This window comes from Esox lucius, chromosome 8 (assembly GCF_011004845.1).
Source record: "Esox lucius isolate fEsoLuc1 chromosome 8, fEsoLuc1.pri, whole genome shotgun sequence".
Taxonomy (NCBI): domain Eukaryota; kingdom Metazoa; phylum Chordata; class Actinopteri; order Esociformes; family Esocidae; genus Esox; species Esox lucius.
In genome coordinates this window covers 12,806,125-12,829,856 of record NC_047576.1, presented here as the reverse complement: position 1 = coordinate 12,829,856, position 23,732 = coordinate 12,806,125, and the positions used below count along the sequence as shown (strand labels likewise).

Genomic DNA, 23,732 nt, shown 5'->3' with positions numbered 1-23,732 from the left:
ACATAATGTAGCAGTGGTCAGCACACGCTACTGAACGCCCTCACAAGCAAGCTAATAGAAAGCCATTCAGGGATATTTATTTCTTGCACTTCATCTTCAGCTGTGTGTGTGATTCTGGCGTTAGTGTTCATGTAGGTACCCCACAAGGAAAAAGGCTTTTTCCAAGAAAACCTTCAGTTGGAGTTATTTTTAGGTTCTGGCATTAGCCGTTACGAAAATTAGGATTACATTTTCTGGTCCTCAAAGGATAGAAAAACAAATACGATGTATTACCATGATTGTGAGGAGTCGAAGGTTTTCACATTTTGAATCTGCAGAGGAAATGTTTATTAGAAAATAAAAACTGTTTTCTGTTACCAGGCCCTCTTTCCTAGAGTTGTTTATAGCTAGAAAAAACTTTGTGCTAACAAAAACAAAAAAGAAATGTCAGGCAGGACCACAAAACATTTTAAACACATTTGTCTTGGAATATTGTATAATAAACAAATTAACAAAAAACAACAAAAAATCGAAGTTGACATTCTTCAAAAATAAATTATTTAAGATATCCTATATACTGTATCTATATCTTGCAATGTTGGGTTGCAACAGTTGATGTGGACCACCTCTACCTGCAACCAAGCAATAACCTGGAGTGCTTGAAAGGCATGTCACAATATCTGTCAACCTTTGTAGATGTATTGTGTGATTTGTTATACCTAAGGTAGTAGCGTCTAAATAAACAAAAACCTAAGTAAATGCATGTGAATTATGGCCCTTTAATGTTGGAAATCCTCCTGGAAACCACTGAGAAATTAAATAACCTCACAGCCGCTTTCTAATCCACCCACCATCCTCTTGTCTCAGTTCTGCCTCAATCTGCATACCGTGTGGGTGGACATTGTGTGGCCTCGCTGATCTGTGTGAATAGCTACATTAGACTCAGGGAGACACACGTCACATGCATGCACAAACCGCACCGCTATGTATGCACAAACCACACACCTACTTACCCAAAACACACACACACACATGCTTGTATTACTATACTTGTGAGAGACAGTCTCTTTAGGTTACATTTCCCTCAATTTCATTTCAACAGACAGGGCATTCTTCAGTGTTGAAATATTATGAATATGTTATTAATGAATGCAGTATCGCCGATTAACGTCATCAGGTTTGAGGTGTTGGCAATCAAATAGGGTTGCTTTTCCCTGTCGAGCTCAAGCAACCTTTGTCAGCTTGGATCAATGTGAGCTCAACTCAGAAGGCTGGATGGTTCATTCTTTCCAGCACATAAGGATTCCGGTGCACACTTTCTGGTTGAGAGAGCAGCACGATTAAAAACACATAGCCTTGGATGGGCCCCTAAAGACACATATCTTGATGTCAGCTGTCCTGAGTTTGCTTAGGAATTGAGTCAAAAGAGCTTCAATACATCCAGTGAAAAACGTAAAGGGGACGTTTTCCAATCGGATTTCACAGCATTATTGCTTGGTTATGAATAGCACAATACAATTAGTGCTTGGTTCTGTGAACCTTGAAAGAGCTCAGAATGGCTGTTGTGTCAACATTATTTCATGATATTATTTGTATGCCTCCGTTGCCAAATGTCAAATGTCATCACAACTAGATAGTTCAATTGTTTTGGGAATATATCTTTTGTGACGTCCCTGTTCTGTTCCCACCAGACTTTCTACAACTGAACGTAAAGAACAGACAACATGTGTTCTGGAAATGCTTTTGTAATATCAGGTCAGTGTTTTTGCTACAGAAATGAAACATTGTATAATAATCTGCATGACAGGTTAGTTATGAGAACATTTGCCACGGGCTAAGAAATTATTTGGGAACATTCACAGAACCAATTGGGTTTTGCTGAGTAGCCTGTGGTCTATTGTTATCAGAGCACATTGGAAGTTTCTTTTTCAAGCACACTGAACACAATGCTTTAGTTTGTTGCGGTTTGCATGTTGTGAGGCACTTATGTTGCTGGGGGTGAAACTAGCAAGCTGCTGTTGCAGTTTAAGGGCATATTTCTGCTAGCTTTTCACATAGCACTGTAATTCTATAAGAGTGTTAATTAAAAAAAAGCAGTGAGGAGTGGTTTTCCTCCAGCAGAATCACATCCAGTGGCGGCAGTGTTTATCACGCTTGACCAAACACTTTCGAATAGAGGACACAGAGATGCTCAGAGGAAATGTATTATTGAAAATAACACAGCCATATATTTCCGCTCTTCTCAAAACTGTTGCTGGGCATAGATTCTTTTTTCTCTAAGCTCCCTGTGTGATTTCACCTGCTCAGGAGTATCCTGTATGAGACACATTTACATTTTTACACCCGTATTTTTTGTGCGCAGTTTTACATTATAGAAGTGTCCATACATGATAAAGTATTCTCAGTCAGCTTACCTGGTAAAATAAAAGTAATCCTCTCTTTTTCTCTCTCTCTCTCTCTCTATCCCTCCCTCCCCCCCTTCCTCTCTCTCTCTCTCTCTCTCTCTCTCTCTCTCTTTCTCTCTCTAGACACACATTTTTGCTCAGTGAAAATGGCATAATTGAGAAGCTAATTGCAGGCAGGGTGCTTCAACTCTGACAACAAGAGAATGGTTTGTATCTAGAGTAGAGAGCCTTTATACAATAGACACTCCTCATAGCTCGTAACTTTCCATCATTTCAATATTTGCCATTTAAATCTCATATTGTGTTGTTCTCTTTCTAGCGCCAGGCGATTTCAAGGCTCTCTTCCTTTGATAGTAATGGGCTGCCACAGAAGGAAAAGCAGGATCAGAAATCTTGCCCTCTATCTCCTTCCAGCCATACACTCCTTATTTACTCCTGACAGCTCCAAATTGAAACTGTGATCACATGTTCCACAGCATCCCTCATTCTGCAATTCAATCTTTAAACTCCCAAACGCAGAAGTACAATTTCTGCTTTCTCTTTTCCCGGCCGTCTCCTCCAAGTTTGGCTGTGTGCCTTGAGGGCTCTATCAATATGTGACCCCAGTGCCTCTCTGTTCTCCCTCTGGCTCTTTGGAGAACACTTCATCTGTTAAGATGGAGGACTGTGCTGTTGCCGAGAGCAGTGGGGGTGGATTAATCATTCGCCGTCTATGTATTTCTCCCTTTGACAGCTCCAGCTAGGATTGTCATTAAGAGGAGATACAGAGGAAGAGAACCAGGGGCTTGAAATTGACTGGAGCGGTTTATCCTGCTGCTCCTCGGTCTCTGGACGTGTCAGTGGAACAGTTGGATTAAAGCGTTAACAATGACAGATTTATGCCTCCGTAAATTAGGAAAAGTGTCTACTTTTGAAATACTTCAGCCCAAGGCAATGTAAGAAAGAAAAGGAAAATATGTTTACAAACCTTTTCCCTGTCACTTAAAGGGTGGTATTGGCATGGGACACATTTGTCTCTCGTTGTGATGACACAGTGTGTACACAGTGGTGGGCTGTTGGAGGACGGTAGACTGGGTGGCGGTGATAGCCGCGTTGTGTGTGTGCTGGCCCAGAGCCCCGGCCAGCTCTGGCATGTGGTGGTGTGCAGAGTGCTTGGCTGGGCTTTGACATTGCTCATTAGATGCCCCAGTAGCACCCAGGCCAGACTCTCTGGCAGGCTGCAAACAGACAGGGAGCACAGCTGTCCTGTGGGAATCCTCCGCCCTCTTCTCTACCTCTGCACTGTAGCTGGTCTCCCTGCTCATGACCTGGTCCTGCTGCAGTCTGGTCAACCTCCTGATTCGAACTGATTCTATCGTCTGATCCAGCTCACAAGCCGACCTGATTCTATCGTCTGATCCAGCTCACAAGCCGACCTGATTCTATCGTCTGATCCAGCTCACAAGCTGACCTGATTCTCTTTTCTGATCCCTCTGCCTCTGATAAGGACTAATAATGAGCTAGTGGATGACTGATCCACACTTCATTTGCACAGTCACCCAGCAGAAAAGCCTGTTTTTTGGGAGAGACAATGATAGGGATCAACATATTTTAGCATGTCTGATCTGACTGTATACTATAGTAGCACACAGTAATCATCCATGTCAATAGATTTAAATACTGTGTTTCAAAAACAAACAACAATTCACGCCAGAAATCAAAGCACCTGTATAGTTCATAGGAAAATGAAATACTGGCAACATATTTAGCTCAACATGTTCTGTTGTGTTACTGTAAGTGGAGTTTAATTCCCATTGACTGCACCAGGCCTGGGCATCCCAGCCTGCACAGACAGATATGGTTAGGTTTTAATAAACTGCTGTTGCAGAACCACAGGAAATGAAAAAGGGAAACAGTGTTCTCGTACATCTGAATGTCAAGCTTGTTTGTTTTAATAATGCTGCTGTTTTGTGCTGCCAGGGGCCCAATAAGCATTCTGTCATACACATCCTGCACATTCTGTCATACACATCCCGCACATTCTGTCATACACATCCTGCATATACTGTCATACACATCCTGCACATTCTGTCACACATTGTGCACATTCTGTCATACACATCCCGCACATTCTGTCATACACATCCTGCACATTTTGTCATACACATCCCGCACATTCTGTCATACACATCCTGCACATTTTGTCATACACATCCTGCACATTCTATCATACACATCCTGCATATACTGTCATACACATCCTGCACATTCTGTCACACATTGTGCACATTCTGTCATACACATCCTGCATATTCTGTCATACATATCCTGCACATTCTGTCATACACATCCCAAACATTCTGTCACACATTGTGCATATTCTGTCATACACATCCTGCACATTCTGTCATACACATCCCAAACATTCTGTCATACACATCCCAAACATTCTGTCATACAAATCCTGCACCTGCTATCATAAACATCCCGCACATTCTATCATACACATCCTGCATATTCTGTCATACACATCCTGCACATTCTGTCACACATTGTGCATAATCTGTCATACACATCCTGCACATTCTGTCATACACATCCTGCACAAAGTTAAGGCTTCATTCAGGCCTTCTCTGGTCTAGTGGTCTGGATGAGCTTAGCTTTCTATACCAGGGATGTGGGAGGGGCAGCCAGTATCTGAGTGATGATGATGATGACCCAGTGAGCTCCAGTCACATTCCCTCTAACTGACCTCCTGTCAGTTAGGCAATGGACTGGAGAATTTCACACAATAACAACATAGAACAATTTCCTATGTGACCAGTGGCCCAGGTGTTGTCTTGCATGGCAATTACTATGCAGCCTTATCTAATGTGTACACACCCGGGCACCCAGGGTATTGCTCATGGTGGTCTCAGTGTTTTGATCATCTGCAGCAATTCATTTTCCTTTGGTTTTTCTGTTGTCTTCAGCATTATCGGGGCACTGATATTCACCACCACCTTTATCTGCTGGTTCAGCTGTTTTCCACTAAATGGTAAGTGATGAATCTATTGTGCTGTCATGTGAATGTGTGGCTGAGGTCATCTTTAATGTATATTACTTTGTTTCAATTGTGTATATGTCTGCTGTTTATGGCTTGTTCACGCAAATAGAAAGCCAAATAAATCTCAGAAATTGAACTTCAACCAAAATTACTGTCTTAGTGGAAACATATGCTAAAAACTGAAATATCCCTTTAATGATGCGCCCTTACAAGTAAATCATGTTCATATTAAAATGAGAAATACAAGTCAGAGGGAATAATTTACTTCAATGAGATGATTGATGAGTCCACATGGTGTGTCTGTATTGTTGCCAACAACTCATAAACTTGAGTTACTCAAAGAAAATGCTGGCATATGGTACGTGAATGTACACATGAAAGGTGAGTTACAACTACTCATATCCATTGGGAGTAGGTACAACATTTATCAAACATTCTTCAGCAAAGCTGGTAAAGCCTTTGAGGAAAGCAGCTAGCACACACACACACACACACACACACACACACACACACCGCTTCAAAGCATTAGCCTACTTCCAAAGGTAAAAAAAGCTTTTGTGATCCCTGAATGGGGAGTATTAAGGTACCATGTGTTGTTATTGGGTTATGTGTGCCATATGGGCAACACTGAATTACCTCACTAGTGCCTACATTATCTCTGTTTCATAGATGTAGACTACACGATTCATTTGCACCTTGTATATATGGACTGCGGAGAGCGATGTTGTGATATGCCTTTGTGGAAACCTCTATATGAAGCTATAAAGAGGTGGAACAATATGTTTTTCTCTCACTGACTTCATGAAGTGGACACCAATTAAAATGTATCTCATTACAACAAAATAGCCTATAATTACGTACAAACACTCATTACGAATGTAGGAGCATGTGTAGCTCCTTTTACCTGCAGCCATTTATCGTCCCTGTGCACCTATTGCAGCAGTAATTATTCCGAAACGATAGGGCTTTGGGGTGTTTAATCACATCCACACAGAAATACTGGCTCCCAGTAGGGTTCTGTATTTACGGTGGTAAACATGGCCCCCTGCCCACGTAGGGGCCTTCTTCAGAGCGTAGGCCCTTGGGTGCTGTCTGTCTCCCTCCACACTGCTGCCTGCTCAGCCTGTCCCTCCGGATGCTCCAGAGCCAAAAGACCTCTCTTCCCTCCTCTCTGCAGGCTGCCAGTCTCTGTGGGTGCTGCAGGGTGTATAGACACCACTCTCTCCCCACAGAGAGTCCTCTCTGTCTTCTCACGCTCTTCCTCGAGCAATTCATCCGGTTCTCACTCTATTTCCTTCTCTCCTTCCTACCATCTTTACTCTCCTTTCCACATCTCTCTCCTAGTCTCTGAGGGGGCTCCCCCTGCCCGCTAACAAGCCACAGGGTCTCTAGTGTCAGCTCAGGACCCCCATATCCAGGCCAGAGTCACCACCCCCATATCCAGGCCATAGGGCCCGAGGGGCTCTGGAGCTCTCTCTATCACTAACCACAAGTGTGCCACACTCACACAGACCCACACACACACTTCAGTGGCAAATAGTGAACATGACTCTGCATATTTCTCTCCGTTGTGATATAATTAACCAATATGTTATGGGGGGGGGGGTGTGGTACATGGCCAATAGACCACGGCTAAGAGCTGTTCATAGGCACAACACATGTCACAGAGCTTAACCGCTGTATATAGCTTAGCTGTGGTATATTGACAGTATACCACAGACCCCAAGATGCCTTATGTTGTGTACCTGTCTTAATACTTTAAATTAGGCAGAGAACCTGTTTTAGATCAAAGAACATTCTGAGCATGACTGCCTTTCAGCTACTTATGTCCATTCTTCCTGTTCAGTGACGTCACCCCGCCCAGTTATTCCCAGATGACAATTAACTATCAAATCTCAATGCAAATCTTATCACTATTAGAAACTGGTTAGCAACACAGTTAGAGCAGTAAAAATAGTCTCATATGCCATGGCTACAGTGCACTGCAAATGCTTGCTAATTGGATTGAATGAGTTCCAGAATGAGTTCCAGAATGAGTTCCAGAATTAACATTAATTCCTGATGTATGGGACAGATGGATATGTATGTGATACCTTATCATGATGTAAAAGGTGAAACCAACACTACATTTAGAAAGTGATAAAAGAAAGTGATAAAAGACAGATTTAATGGAAATACAGAATGAAATGAACCACGAACTATCATTCATCACCAGGTACACAGTATCTGTAATGGCGGTTTGTGGCTGAGGGCAGATACACATTTGTTCATTTTGATAATTTGTTTCATGTGCTTGTAGCCCTGTCCCTAGGCTATTACACACAGTGCATAAAAGCCTGGCACAATAACCATTTGAAGAGTGACCATATCATTTTACAGTGACTTTACTGAATATTTTTCATCTTTTGATTTTAGCAAATCAAAATACTGTGCGGCATGATAACAAATGAAGTGGTGTTTCTGACATCTGATAAAGGAACACTGAATAAACACTTGTTCATTACATCCAGTTTAGTAACCTGCCACAAAATAAACATACCTGTGTAGGAAAAAACAACATAAAGTGTCTCATTAAGTTGTTGGGCCACCTTAATGAGCCGCTAGAACAGCTTCAATGTGGCTGGGCACAGATTCTACTAGTCTCTGGACCTCTACAGGAGGGACGGAACGCTGTTCTTCCAAAATATATTCTCTCTGTTGATGTTTGATGACGGTGGTGGTGGAGAGCGCTGTCTAACACGTCGGTCCAAAATCTCTCGTGTTCAGCTGGGTTGAGGTCTGGTAAATGCGAAGGCAATAGCATATGATTCACATTATTTGAATTTTCATCAAACCATTCAGTGCCATCTCTGCCCTGCATAATGATTCCTTCTTCAAAGTCATTTAGACTCTTTCCTCTTGGCATCTTGGTCCAAAATCGAGGTCAACTGGGCCTACTGGGCATTTGTATCCAAGCCACAGAGCAAGATACTGTAGCATGTTAATTGCTTAATTGTATCATGCAGTACATCTGCATGGACGCATCTGCATTCTTTATGTTCCAGGTTTTTCGTAAAATTTGTTACCCGCCTGTATCTAGCTACCTGCTATACATTGCTACAACAGACCTTCCTTTCATTTTGGTGGAAAGGTCTGGGAAAGACACTGATATGCTCAACTTCATATTTCATGCAGATCTCACAAGTACATTCTTTGTCATGGGCATTCTCCAATGTTACAGGTCTTGACAGAGTTTAACCAGTCACACCAACCATGCAGCCCCTGAATGGAAGTCAGACTGCTCTCACTGCCAGTCACACCAACCATGCAGCCCTTGAGTGGAGGTCAGACTGCTCTCACTGCCAGTCACACCAACCATGCAGCCCCTGAGTGGAGGTCAGACTGCCCTCACTGCCAGTCACACCAACCATGCAGCCCCTGAGTGGTCAGACTGCCCTCACTGCCAGTCACACCAACCATGCAGCCCTTGAGTGGTCAGACTGCCCTCACTGCCAGTCACACCAACCATGCAGCCCCTGAGAGGTCAGACTGCCCTCACTGCCAGTCACACCAACCATGCAGCCCCTGAGTGATCAGACTGCCCTCACTGCCAGTCACACCAACCATGCAGCCCCTGAGTGGTCAGACTGCCCTCACTGCCAGTCACACCAACCATGCAGCCCCTGAGTGGAGGTCAGACTGCTCTCACTGCCAGTCACACCAACCATGCAGCCCCTGAGTGGAGGTCAGACTGCCCTCACTGCCAGTCACACCAACCATGCAGCCCCTGAGTGGAGGTCAGACTGCCCTCACTGCCAGTCACACCAACCATGCAGCCCCTGAGTGGAGGTCAGACTGCTCTCACTGCCAGTCACACCAACCATGCAGCCCCTGAGTGGAGGTCAGACTGCCCTCACTGCCAGTCACACCAACCATGCAGCCCCTGAGTGGAGGTCAGACTGCCCTCACTAGCAGTTGAGGAGGTGTGATGTTGTTTGTGTTGCTGTGGGCCACCCTGGATCGGCGAGGTCCGCAGGTCGTAAGAGATTAACGGGATTACTCAGCCCCTCTAACAGCTGCATTTAGGGAGTGGTGAGGCAGCAATAGCTGTTTACCCTCCAGCACAGCAGCCCTCCCCAGGGCGGGCTTGCAGGGGATCACTGTAGTCGTGTGCATGTATGCATACAAATGTCTCTGTCTATAAAAGCTGCACTCATCTGTGATTACAGGGAAACATGGTTCCAGTCCTCCCCCATTCATTACCCTCCATTTTAGTGATGTCTGGTTGGCAGACTTTTGGCTTAATAAGAGCTATTGTACCGATCCCCTCTCTATTTCTCTCTCACACATCTTTTTATCTCTGTGTTTTGTATATGGGTTAGGTGTTTGTTACTGATTAGCAGAGGGCACTGTTGGACTATTTTCCATGATATCTGTCTGGCACTGAATAGTCCATAGGGCTCCCCCTCAGATGAGAGATCGATATCTTCTCCAGGTCCTAACTATAACCACTCCGACATCTCACTCTTTGGTTGACCGTTACTCTGTCTACTGTACTGTATAGCCAAGCTATTGTTATTCCATATTACTTATTATTATTGATATTATATCACTGTTTATATAGTCCTTGAGTTACTGGTGCTTATCCATTTATTTCTATTTCACTTTCATCTTTTGCTTTAAAATGTTCAATCCAACACATTTCTGATAAGGGCTCAGTGAGCATTTCATTTCTTACATCTGATCGCTGTCACCCACCCAGCAGTCCTGGTCCTGTCAATGGACTCAACAGCAGCTCAGATTTCTCTCAGATGTTGATATTCTCTCTTCTCTCTCACTCATCTGTCTATACGATCTCTAGAATGTTATGCTGTCAATGTCACTTGTCCATTTCAGCTGAACATCTTTTTTCACCAATCGTCTAGCAGGGTCCCCTTGGTGAATTCTTCATTGAGCTTGACATGTAGATTAGCTTACTGCCTGACGAAGGCCCACCACTCATTTCACTGGGTGCTTTCAACCTGCTAACGATTTCCTCTCACCTCTTCCTTTCTACTCCTTTAATGTTATAAACTTATCCTTTCCCAGGCTCCTCCCACTCATAAGGCAGGCAATTTAATTGACCTAAACATTACCATATGATTTCTGTCAAGTAATCCCTTTGTAAACCCGCTCTAGGACTGTGGTCATTACAGTGGATTCTTCTCTCTGTCTATCTCCTTCACCCTTACCCTCTAAGCCAATACTCAAATGCTCATGTGCCATTGCAGTCTTTAGTCTCTCTTCGAAAATATTCTCTCCTCCTCGTTTCACAATCTCAACAACACTACAGAGCTAGAGAGCTGCTGAGAATCTGTAGAAACTAGTGCAGATCCCGTTTTGAAAAGCCCACCTTCGAGAGTGGGAGCACAAATTTACATGGAGGAAGGGCTCCTGTCAACCTGTAGTCTTTACAAACCCAAAGAAAACATGTCAACCTGGATATCCTGCACAACTCCAAAACATCAGATAGCAGGCTTCTTCAGTTATTACATCATTGGTTGAACTCTCTGCATGAAAAGGTACGGCTGTGCTGCATAATTAGTCTAAATCACCTCCAACCCAAATAGTGTCTGGTGGTGGATTTCCCCTTTAAAGTGTTTACACTAACTGTAAGTCCCTCTGGATAGCAGCTTCTTGGGTTGCCTTATTGCCCTTTAACTTGAGGTGTGTGTGTGTGGGGGGGGGGGGGGGTGTTGAACTGCATCCCTTTGATGTCAACTTTGTTAACATCTTAATCTGACTGGCACTAAACAAATTAGAAATACATTTTAAACATGGAATAAGTCAGAATAAAAAAAATACATGCAAAAGTCATAATGAGGTGGTCACATAAAAACAAACAATGTGTTATGACGTGAGCTCAACTTTTCCAGAATGTAGTTCTTTTGCAACGGCTGGCATTTAATGATGGGAAGTTCGACTCTTTTGGTCTAATGAGATCTTTTTAAGACATTTAGACTCAAATCTTTTGAGTCCTTTTGTACCTTTGAGTCAGTAATGCCCAGACCATTGCCAAAAACCCTGCCAGCAAACAATGAACTGAAAACAAAACATTATCATTTTACTTAATCAAATCTTGTTAAGGATTGGGGGCCTATTGCTGTCATTTTTGAGTCAGACATTATTTATAATTTTACATTTGTGAGGCACATATTGTTTGCAAACTACAGGAGTTCCAAAAACGATTCTTCGAGTTTGTTGAACAGATGCTCTTTATTTGTTGTGGTTGCATATAATGGTGTCTATCAAAACAATAAATAATTAATTAATTGTTACATTCTTGCACCATGTATCCAATCATCAGATTTAAAGATAATATTATTCTCTTATGCTGCCTGCAGCTTGATCTACAGTGGGGTAAACAAGTATTTAATACACTGCCGATTTTCCCACTTACAAAGCATGTAGAAGTCTAACTTTTATCATAGGTACTCTTCAACTGTGAGTGACAGAATCTAAAACAAAAATCCAGAAAATCACATTGTATGATTAAGTAATTCATTTGCAATTCATTGCATGACATAAGTATTTGATACATCAGAAAAGCAGAACTTAATATTTGGCACAGAAACCTTTGTTTGCAATTACAGAGATCATATGTTTCCTGCAGTTCTTGACCAGGTTTGCACACACTGCAGCAGGGATTTTGGCCCACTCCTCCATACAGACCTTCTCCAGATCCTTCAGGTTTCGGGGCTGTCGCTGGGCAATACGGACATCCAAAGATTTTCTATTGGGTTCAGGTCTGGAGACTGGCTAGGCCAGTCCAGGACCTTGAGATGCTTCTTACGGAGCCACTCCTTAGTTGCCCTGGCTGTGTGTTTCGGGTCGTTGTCATGCTGGAATACCCAGCCACGATACCCATCTTCAATGCTCTTACTGAGGGAAGGAGGTTGTTGGCCAACATCTTGCGATACATGGCCCCATCCATCCTCCCCTCAATACGGTGCAGTCGTCCTGTCCCCTTTGCAGAAAAGCATCCCCAAAGAATGATGTTTCCACCTCCATGGTTCACGGTTGGGATGGTGTTCTTGGGGTTGTACTCATCCTTCTTCTTCCTCCAAACACGGCAAGTGGAGTTTAGACCAAAAAGCTCTATTTTTGTCTCATCAGACCACATTACTTTCTTCCATTCCTCCTCTGGATCATCCAGATGGTCATTGGCAAACTTTAGATGGGCCTGGACATGCACTGGCTTGAGGAGGGGGTCCTTGCGCACGCTGCAGGATTTTAATCCATGACGGTATAGTGTGTTACTAATGGTTTTCTTTGAGACTGTGGCCCCAGCTCTCTTCAGGTCATTGACCAGGTCCTGCAGTGTAGTTCTGGGCTGATCCCTCACCTTCCTCGTGATCATTGATGCCCCACGAAGTGAGATCTTGCATGGAGCTCCAAACCGAGGGAGATTGACCGTCATCTTGAACTTCTTCCATTTTCTAATAATTGCGCCAACAGTTGTTGCCTTCTCACCAAGCTGCTTGCCTATTGTCCTGTAGCCCATCTCAGCCTTGTGCAGGTCTACAATTTTATCCCTGATGTCCTTACACAGCTCTCTGGTCTTGGCCATTGTGGAGAGGTTGGAGTCTGTTTGATTGAGTGTGTGGACAGGTGTCTTTTATATAGGTAACAAGTTCAAACCGCTGCAGTTAATACAGGTAATGAGTGGAGAAAAGGAGGGCTTCTTAAAGAAAAACTAACAGGTCTGTGAGAGCCGGAATTCTTACTGGTTGGTAGGTGATCAAATACTTATGTCATGCAATAAAATGCAAATTAATTATTTAAAAATGTGATTTTCTTTACATGCTTTGTAAATAGGAAAAACTGCAAAATCGGCAGTATATCAAATACTTGTTCTCCCCACTGTATTTTTCTCTGTGCATGTGAAAGAGTTTTTGGTTGGAGCACTGAGCTGGAGAAACGTGTCTGAAAACGATCAGCTTGAATAATTAAATTGAACGAATCACTGAATTGCTCTCAAGATTTCTTAGCAGAGACCATAAATCAGCTCTTGTAAAAAAAAAAATAAAGTGGCTAATTTGCATTTGCTCACTGCAACAATTCCACAGCAAGTTGAGGTGCCTAAGATGGAGAGATATCCTCACTTAACGAATTAGAATTTGACAGCACATACATGCAACTGAAGAGTGTATTCCAACGCGAACAATCGTTATTGAGCTCACAGACGTCTCACCAACCACAAGGAGTCGCCAGGCCGCAAGAAAATTAGACAGCCCTGTCTGACATCTACCCATCCACCCCAGGACAGCACCGAGATGATTCACAGCGTCCCTGTGCAGAATTCCAACTCCTGAATGTAATAACGGATCTGTATTGCAAGGCAGGGAGATAAACCAGGGACCTATTCCATCGATACGTTGCTGCACAGTATATTTTAGGCAATCGTCAAAAGCCATGTGTTGTATCACAACAGGGATAATTACGCAACATGGAAAGTTCGATTCCATCTATGATGGTGCAGGTGCAGGTGTTTATCGTGATCATAATGCCGGATAGAGGCGTCACAAGGATCACAGAACATTCGGGGCTTAGCCCACCCCCCGGGACAGAAAGTACAGGGTTTTGAATGTACATGCGGATAATTTCGGACGCCCAGGCCAAACGACGCCACTAATGCCGGACAAGATACCAGGTGTTTTTCATTAATGTCATTGTCGATTAATAATAAACGTTCCTTGATCGAATTTATAATGCAAAAGTGTCCCCCCAGAATATATACCCTGAGTACGGCAAATGTGTTCCTATAAAAAGTTTTTGCCAGACATTTATTATAGCCTAATCAATGTTGATTTTTTACTTGTTGATCAAATGTTTTGCAATGTCAAAGTATAATTGTTGCTATCCCATAGACATATAGTTCTATCAAACGTTTTGGATTACATCAACATCCATGTGCGAAACTAGTGAACGTCACATTTTTTGGGTGTTTTGCATAAATCTCGTGAGGGACATTTCCACGTCATAAATGGTATGGTGGCTAGATTACTGAATATTCTACAATGAGACAGACTTTCAGGAAGCTAAAACATCTGGCATCTGACCACTTTTGCTGCAACCCATTTCCACGCAGCATGGTGAATATGTGCACTTAATAATTATGTCTCGTTTCCACGAAATGTGTGTGCAGATTTCCGTATTTGACGCAAACGTGCTTTGCAAGGCTTGAAGAGTGTGGTAATAACGCAGACAAGAGCGTTTTAGCTTCCCCTGGGTTTCCTGCCCTCAGTGACTTTGCTGATTGCTACTGGGAAAGCGGTAGCAATCTGACTGCTCAGTTGACAATGATTTACACATAACGGCGTGAAAACACAGTGATGGAATGCCCTTGTGATTCAGCGGAAGTCATTAATTTCAATTAGGTAATACCACATTGTTACAGCATAGTTGTTGAAGTGGGCTGTGTTGCATTTTGTCAACAGCATTATTTTGTATATATGTTTTGCGATAATCGGTTGCCATATCCGCGGTTTTCAAGCAAAATTGGAGCATTCACTTGTAAAATAGTCACTGATTTGCACCAACAACAGTTGGGCTAGTTTTAAGGCATTTTGGGCTGGTTTTGAGCAGTCGTTGGCCTGGAAATTGTACTCCCAAAAATATTATTTGTTCTAACATAACCGCAAGCAAATAATTCACAACATAATCGGAGTATCCCAGTATTCTAATGGGGATTATTTCATTCTTTCAATCCGATTCCTTTCAATTCGTATCATTGAAAGCAATGTGATAGTTTCGTCAGTCTTTGCGTTCAGAAAGTGCCAAAGTCGCAAAGGTTCTTGGCCGAAGTTCATTGAGTGAAAGATACGGTTTCTGCGATCAATAGGCATACTGCACTCTGCAACGTGAGGCCGGGATTATTTTGAATTTGTGTGTTCCTGTGCGGTATCAGAAACGGAAGTAGATTAACCACGGAAGAAGATACTGATGTGTAACCTCAAGCTCTGCAACATATAGTCCGCTACGTCTACGTTGCAAAGTGGGCTGCGTTCTACCCAAAAAGTGAATGGCCGCGGATGAAATAATTGCTGCCAGCTATTCAAACTACCTATTAAATTCAATGAGTCACTCAAAAAAAGTATAGAATCTCCTCCTTTTCAGTAAAACATATATATTTTTTGAAACAGTAAAAAGACTTCTTTGATCACAAAATGCATATACTGCAATGCATATACTTGTTGTATATTCGGCTTGTGCACACTGTTCTAAATGCATACACTACCTACTGCTACAATAAAGAATGATACATACATACCTCCTTAATCATAAAAATAACATAATTATAACATATTTTTGTGGAAGTTAAAACTTTTCTTACATTGTAGGCAGACCCATTGCATATGCTATGATCAAGTGCCTCTTCCCCTGTTGGTTGTTCACAAATGTGCTACTTAAATGGCCAAAATGTCAGTGTAGGCTTTAACATCAATGACACATTTTTCATGATATGGTTGGTAAATTAATAAAGAAGGTGGAATATTTAAGATAGATAACCCTCAACAATAACTTCTTAGTACTACGTATGGACAACCTATAATGTAGGAAAATCACCAAATTATTTGATCCCCTGCTGATTTTGTATGTTTGCCCACTGACAAAGAAATGATTAGTCTATAATTGTAATGGTAGGTTTATTTGAACAGTGAGAGACAGAATAACAACAACAAAAATCCTGAAAAACGCATGTAAAAAATGTTATAAATTGATTTGCATTTTAATGAGTGAAATAAGTATTTAATTCCCTCTCAAACAGAAAGATTTGTGGCTCCCAGGTGTCTTTTATACAGGTAACGAGCTGAGATTAGGAGCACACTCTTAAAGGGTATGATCCTAATCTCAGTTTATTACCTGTATAAAATCCACCTGTACACAGAAGCAATCAATCAATCAATCATATTCCAAACTCTCCAAAATGGCCAAGACCAAAGAGCTGTCGAAGGATGTCAGAGACAAGATTGTAGACATACACAAGGCTGGAGTAGGCTACAAGACCATCGCAAAGCAGCTTGGTGAGAAGGTGACAACAGTTGGTGCGATTATTCTCAAATGGAAGAAACACAAAAGAACTGTCAATCTCCCTCGGTCTGGGGCTCCATGCAAGATTTCACCTTGTGGAGTTGCAATGATCATGGAATCACCCCAGAACTACACGGGAGGATCTTGTCAATGATCTCAAGGCAGCTGGGACCATAGTCACCAAGAAAACAATTGGTAACACACTACGCCGTGAAGGACTGAAATCCTGCAGCACCCGCAAGGTCCCCCTGTTCAAGAAAGCACATGTACAGGCCCGTCTGAAGTTTGCCAATGAACATCTGAATGATTCAGAGGTGAACTGGGTGATTGTGGTCAGATGAGACCAAAATCGATCTTTGGCATCAATTCAACTCACCGTATTTGGAGGAAGAATGCTGCCTATGACCCCAAGAACATCATCCCCACCGTCAAACATGGAGGTGGAATCATAATGCTTTGGCAGTGTTGTTCTGCTAAGGGGACAGGACAACTTCACCGCATCAAAGGGACGATGGACGGGGCCATGTACCGTCAAATCTTCCCTCAGCCAGGGCATTGAAAATAGTTTGTGGATGAGTATTCCAGCATGACAATGACCCAAAACACAGGGCCAAGGCAACAAAGGAGTGGCCCAAGAGGAAGCACATTAAGGTCCTGGAGTGACCTAGCCAGTCTCCAGACCTTAATCCCATAATAAATCTGTGGAGGGAGCTGAAGGTTAGAGGAGTGGGACAAAATCCCTCCTGAGATGTGTGCAAACCTGGTGGCCAACTACAAGAAACGTCTGACCTCTGTGATTGCCAACAAGGGTTTTGCCACCAAGTACTAAGTCATGTTTTACAGAGGGGTCAAAAACTCACTGTACATCATTACATTTCTAAATGTTTTGTACTATTTTTATTGTATAATAGATCATACATTTTTTAAATGTCATACATAATAAATTCCAGGTGAATGCCAGAGGCAATAGCATTGTGAGAAGGGAAAACTACGATTATACTCAACATATGCTCTCTTACATAATATACATGTGTTTGCATTGTCTAGGTTTATATAGCGATTATCCAATAGTGCACCCTAAGCCCTGTCTCCATCAGTACAATGTAATATTCTGGGCATTCACCTGGATATGACACTCCTGCACTGATCCAGGCTTCCCATCAACTCTGTGATTAAACAGAATGGCTGCAGTATGAAAGGTCTGTAGGAAATGCTGAGAGGTAACTCACAAGTTATCTCCTCCTTCACAGAACTACAGTTTTATTCATTCTATTTATATGCATTTAATCCTAAAGCTGAAATCCAGAAAAATAACTGGCCCCAGAAGTTTAGGAATATATTATAATTTCAAGAAAAAAGTGAATTTCCATTTTCAAGTAATTTCATATTACATTTGATGACTAGATTCAACCTTATTGTCATAGAACAGTACAAGTATAGGACAATGAAATGCAGTTAGCATCTAAACAGAAGTGCAAATAGAGGAGGTCAGAACATTTACAAAGATTTAAAGGTATTTAGTATATGTATATTAGAAATGGAATGTGTATTTGTGCAATGAAGGCAAATGCAGTACAAATGGTAATACTAAATGTGCAATAAGGCAAATAGAGGAGGGCAGAAATGCTACAAGTGTTAGGTATAGTGTATGTTACAACTGGGATAATATACCACATAATGCAATATAATGATCCAATTCTTCTGTGTTTACTACAGTATGAAATTAGGATACACACTGTGAGCCAAAACATTATGAACACCTGCGTAATATGCTTTTGGTGCTCTGCATGCCACCAAAACAGTGGTAACTCGCTGAAGCATAGACTATACCTAGACCTCTGAAGGTGTCCTGTGGTAGCTGGCACAGAGACATTAGCAACAGATCCTTGAAGTTCTGTAAGTTGCGAGGTGGAGCCACCGTGGATCGGACTTGGTCCAGAATCCTAGAAATGCTCAGTCGGATTGAGATGGGGAATTTTGAAGCCAGGGCAACACCTTGAACTCTTCATCTTGTTCCTCAAACCATTCCCAGTGTGGCAGGGCACATTATCCTGCTGAAAGAGGCCACTGCCATCAGGGAATACCATTGTCATGAAGGGGTGTACCTGATCTTCAACAATGTTTTGGTTGGTGACAGGTGTCAAATTGATGTCCACATGAATGCCCGGACCCAGGGTTTCCCAGCAGAACATTGCCCAGAGCATCACACACCCTCCACCGGCTTGTCGTCTTCCCACAGTGCATCCATTACTTCCACAGGTAAATGGTGCACATGTACACAGCTGTCTATAGGATGTATAAGATAATGGGACACATCGTACCCAGCAACCTTCTTCCACTGCTCCAAGGTCCAGTTCCGATGCGGGCCCATTGTAGGTGCTTTTGACGGTGGACAGTGGTCATCATGGGCCCTCTGATCGATCTGTGGCTACGCAGCTCCACACACAGCAGGGTGCAATGCACTGGGTTGTGACACATTCCTCCCATAACTATCATTAACATTTTCTGAGACTTGTGCCACAGTAGACCTTCTGTCTGTTCGGACCAGAGAGATAGCCTTCGTTGCCCTCACGCATCAGTGAGCCTTGGGGGTCCAACACCCTGTCACAGGATGGTGGTTTTCCCACCTCAGACCACTGTACTGTTGGGAGGTACTCACCACGGCTGACCAGGAGCACCCCACAAGCCTTGCCGTTTCAGAGATGCTCTGACCCAGTTGTCTGACCATAACAATTTGGCTCTTTTCACAGTCGCTAAGCTCTTGCCCATTTCTCCTGCATCCAACATGGTGACTATGATAACTGATTGTTCGCTTACCATCTAATCTACCCAGACCTTGACATGTGCCCTTTTTAGGAGATGATAAACCTTATTCCCTTCACATATGAGTGGTCATAATGTTTTGGCTCATCAGTGTATAGCCTCAGGCAAGGCTAGGGATACATTTGCTTAGCTTCTGTGCTGGGCATGTCTTGCTGTTGAGCCTTGTAATCTAACCTGTTTTTGTTCAAGGTTGATTTGAATGTCACACTGAAATGTAATGTACAGTTCCAATATCTGTATTCTTTATTTTTCTTATATTTTAAATGTAGGTTGTGATGTCTTTGTTAAGTACTTGTACATTCATGTTTTATGTATTATGTAATGTTCTATGTTTTTTGTGGATCCCAGGAAGAGTAGCTGCTGCTTTCGGCAGTAGCTAATGGGGATCTTGATAAAAGCCTTAATCCTAAATCCATCATTTTGTTTCCATCTGGCCCTTTGTGGATCAGCCAAATCTTTGTCGATGTTTCTCTTGTTTACCAGCCTTTTGAGAGGATCCCTAAGCCGTCCGTGTGCTTGAGAAGTGAGTTGTGAAGCTAAACAGCCGTGGTAGCAGGGAGGGAACAACAGCCCATACAAGCTCTACTGAACAGCAGCAGCAGGGTTCTCTCTTCCTCACACACATTCGCTCCCATAGTGAAAGAGCCCAGCGATACCAGGCTGTTCCTATGGCAGAGCTCACGCCTCTCCTAGACACAAAGCCCTGTTTCCGATGGGAATCAGAAGCTGACTGTTGAACACAAAGAAGAGCGTGAGAGAGAGGGAGGCAGAGACAGGGGGAGGGAGGGAAAGACGCTTCCGTTGCCTTTTCGTTTCCTCACAGAGGCAGAGGGAGATCATAGATGCATTATAGACAGAGAGGGAGCGAAGGGATTGCAGTCAGGCTCAGCTGCTGATTCCCCTAGCTGGGGGCTCAGTGACTGTTTGTCATTTTAGGAAGCTGGCGGAGCAACGCTACAATCTAGCTCCCACACTTCAGGCAGACCGCAGAACCAGAAACACACGGGCAGCAGACACGCAGAACCAGAGACATACGGCAAACAGAAACACTGAAAGAGGACCAGGCTTTCGAATGTAGATGGACCACCGGTTAGTCCTGGGTAAGCCAACTTCCTGATAATCTACTGCCGTAGACACAGGTATGCACTTAGCACAGACAACACACATCCTCCCAGCATCAGGGACGGGGTTCACTGACACCCACCTTTAATGAACTGTAGGTGTAACAGCATGGATTATTAGGGTGTCATACCATAAATGATGTTATGGGTTAGTTAAGTGAATGGTGTCTTTGTCTTCTTTTGTCTTCTTGGCTTCTGGACTTTTCTGCGATTTCATATCACATCTGTGTCAAATCTATCTCTCTAGGACTCTGTGGTTTATCAGCCTCAGGTCAAATTGGGTTTGGAGGTTGTGCAGTAATAAAAGAGAGATTGGAAGGATATTTGGTCTGATCACCTCAGTGGGTGGATATTCTCTCCTTTTCCAAAACGTGTCCTCTTATTCATCCTCTGTGCTGCTCTGCTCTGCCTGTTCTTCTTGCTCATCATCACCCAATTTCAGCTTAATTACCAGTACACAGACAGAGAGGAGACTGCACCCCAGGATCCGAGCCTGACGTCGATTACGCTGCACTACCGTTCGCTACATATTTCAGTCTTAGAGTCTTTCCGTTGCAGTTGTTTGGGAGGGGTGTTGTAAGTCATCAAAGATTGGGTCATCTCCAACCAATTAGCATCTGAACCAATGATTCGATGTGACTTTACCCATGCATGTTCCGGCATGGCCATGCCCTTCAGTTTCTGGGACGAGTCAGATGGTGACTTTTGATCCCGAGGAGTCCTCAGGAAGGTCTGCGGGGGAGTCCGGGCAATTTGAGCTTGGGTAGACTGGGAAACAGAATGCCAGGTCAATATCTGCCGATGCCAGTCTTTGTGAAATTATATTTTGTAAGAGATGTGTTCAAATGAAGAAATTAGATGATTATTTTCTGTGATGTGATATTGGACAGAGTTATTGGACAGAGAAGGGCACCTCAAGGCACTGCACTTAAAGCCCTGCGCCAACTGCATTTAACAGCGCATTTAACCTACCCTAATGAAATATCCTAATGAATGGTTATGGCACCCAAGGTGCCTCAGAATGCGATATATCCATTACGCCTACAGACCTCTGCCATCTCCTGCTGCTGCATCTGAAGCTGTTGTGATGGTAATTCCATCGAGCAGAACTTTTAAAGGAGTAAGGACAGAGACAAAATTCTCTTGGCACAATTGATAGTTTATTTGCAAATAGAGAGACGCGTTAAACGCTTGGAGAATAATCATCTGAGGAGTCTCTGAAGTAGAAACATGAACAGTCCATATGTATTACACTTGGGTGTGGTAAGTTGCTGCACATCTGTCTTGTGTCACATAGATTTTACCCAAAAGGGCAGGCTGTCCCCCCACCTTATCCTTTCTGCCATAATGTTTACTGTTGTGTTTACCTGAAGAGGCCCAATTGACCCTACTTCTCCCCAAGGGCCATATTCCTAAGGAACAAAGGACGGATACCCTTCTTGGTTTAAGCAGATAAACATGGTCAGAGTACCTAATAATCCTCTGATATTATACAGACGTGTGTCACAAACAAAGACCAGAGTTACATACCAGGATAGAAAGAAAGACATTTCTCAAATGTACCTTAGTTCAAAAATTTCCACAACACTACTGTGCTTAAATATGACGCTACATCTGAGTACTGGCAGAGCCGAGCCTCATTGTTTTCCAGTGCGGCTTTACGAGGCCAGCGAAACAGCTATGCATTCCCTATCAGCAGGCTTACAGAGGTGGAGCAGTGGTGAAAGACAGCGGAACGTTACTCACAGCAGGTCTAAAGGTCCAATTACATTACACCAGGCTGGTGAAGGGGACATTGCCTTGTGTGGGGCTACATTTTCCAAATGTGATGTTAAATGGGTGCCCTAAAACTCTTTGGTCACTAAGGATCACCCAACACTTTGTATTGTTAGAATAGGGATGTTGACCACCTAGATAAATATCCTATCTGGCCAAGTAATCATGCCCGGCTTCCAATTGTCTCATTCATCCCCTACTCCCCTGTAAAAAACGATACTATAGGTACGGTAGGTAACAAATGTATGCAATCAATAATGTATGTGAGTGGTTCTGGATGACAATGTCAACTAAATGACTAAGCATTTAAAAAAAGAAATGAAACATTAGTGCTGTCGAACACAGAGGGCTACTAGCGGGATATCAATGACAATGGTGGGACGGTCCAGCTGGACGGGTCGGTCTTGAAATAGGGACATTCTGCTTTAATTGACTTCCATCTCACTCACCTAATAATGACCTGTCCTGGACACACTGCAGAGTCCGGCGGCAACATCAGTTTCACCTTGAGAACAGCAATCCTGGATCACAACTTATAGAGGAGTAAGCATTGAGTTAACGTCCATTCATTTGTCATGGCGGACAACCTGTGTTGCAGGTTTTCATTAGCTTGTGAAGGTGTAACACAAACAATATTGGCATGGTGGGGGGAGCAATTATGAAACTTGATTCTGTAATGCACTCAAATGCATGCGTGCGTGTACCTGCTGGCGGAAGCACAAATACAAATTCAAGCTAATAAAATAAATTAGAGGAGCCCTTCGGCAAGAGTTGACAAGCAACATATAGACAATATTTCATAGCTCTGTCAAACAGGTTGATCACGAGCCTATCGTCCTATCACCGCTCCCCCAACTGTCAGTTCACCTCCAACAAACCTAATGCATTACCTCTGTTTCCTCAGTCCACTCAGTGAGCTGAGCCCTTGTAACAACATGGCCGGTTCATTTGGCTTCTTTACTAATGAGTTTGCTGGTGACCCTTCTGTTTAGCACCCAGAGCATTTGCCAACGCATACTAAAATAGCAGGGCAGAACAGAGGATGAGTTACTGGGGCGGGGGGGGGGGGGGGGGGGGGGGGTGGGGCGCAGTATTTCATACATCTTCACATGAAAGAGAGCAGAATGAACCAGTCATGTTTTTACAAGGGTCTGAGAGACAGAAAGGGAGACATCATTAGTAGCTTTGTGCATGATGTAGCTAGGTCACTGAAGCTGTTTATCATACCTATAAGCTTTTTATGTACAGTGGTCAATGTACTTTGCTTAAGCAGGCAACTCATTTTGTGAGGATTGTTTTTTCATTTTGGTTAATTATTTGTCAACCACAATATATATATTCTATATTCCTGCTTAAAGCCAATCCACAGTCTACACAGACTGTAATGTACAGAGGGCCAATTCACAGTCTACACAGACTGTAATGTACAGAGGGCCAATCCACAGTCTACACAGACTGTAACGTACAGAGGGCCAATTCACAGTCTACACAGACTATAACGTACAGAGGGCCAATCCACAGTCTACACAGACTGTAACGTACAGAGGGCCA

The 23,732-nt window shown here is 43.1% G+C and overlaps 1 protein-coding gene and 1 long non-coding RNA gene across 5 annotated transcripts in view; one reads left to right on the top strand and one right to left on the bottom strand.

The window, feature by feature from the left end:
- The window catches only part of LOC105011563, a 39,358-nt gene that overhangs the window by 5,708 nt on the left and 9,918 nt on the right, over positions 1 to 23,732 (bottom strand). Inside the window, exons 4-5 of one of the 2 annotated variants that reach the window (XR_828090.3) lie at positions 22,631 to 22,713; positions 21,087 to 21,173 (exon numbers count right to left, since the gene is read on the bottom strand). This is a non-coding gene — a long non-coding RNA (uncharacterized LOC105011563). Of the gene's footprint in view, positions 1 to 21,086; positions 21,174 to 22,630; positions 22,714 to 23,732 lie in introns of those variants that run through there. The other variant, XR_004576070.1, reaches the window with a different exon arrangement.
- The window catches only part of lingo3a (leucine rich repeat and Ig domain containing 3a), a 29,204-nt gene continuing 25,140 nt past the window's right edge, over positions 19,669 to 23,732 (top strand). For all 3 annotated transcript variants that reach the window (XM_010871692.3, XM_020048721.2, XM_020048722.2), the window contains exon 1: positions 19,669 to 20,384. The gene's annotated coding sequence lies outside the window, so the exon portion shown is untranslated. The remainder of the gene's footprint in view (positions 20,385 to 23,732) is intronic.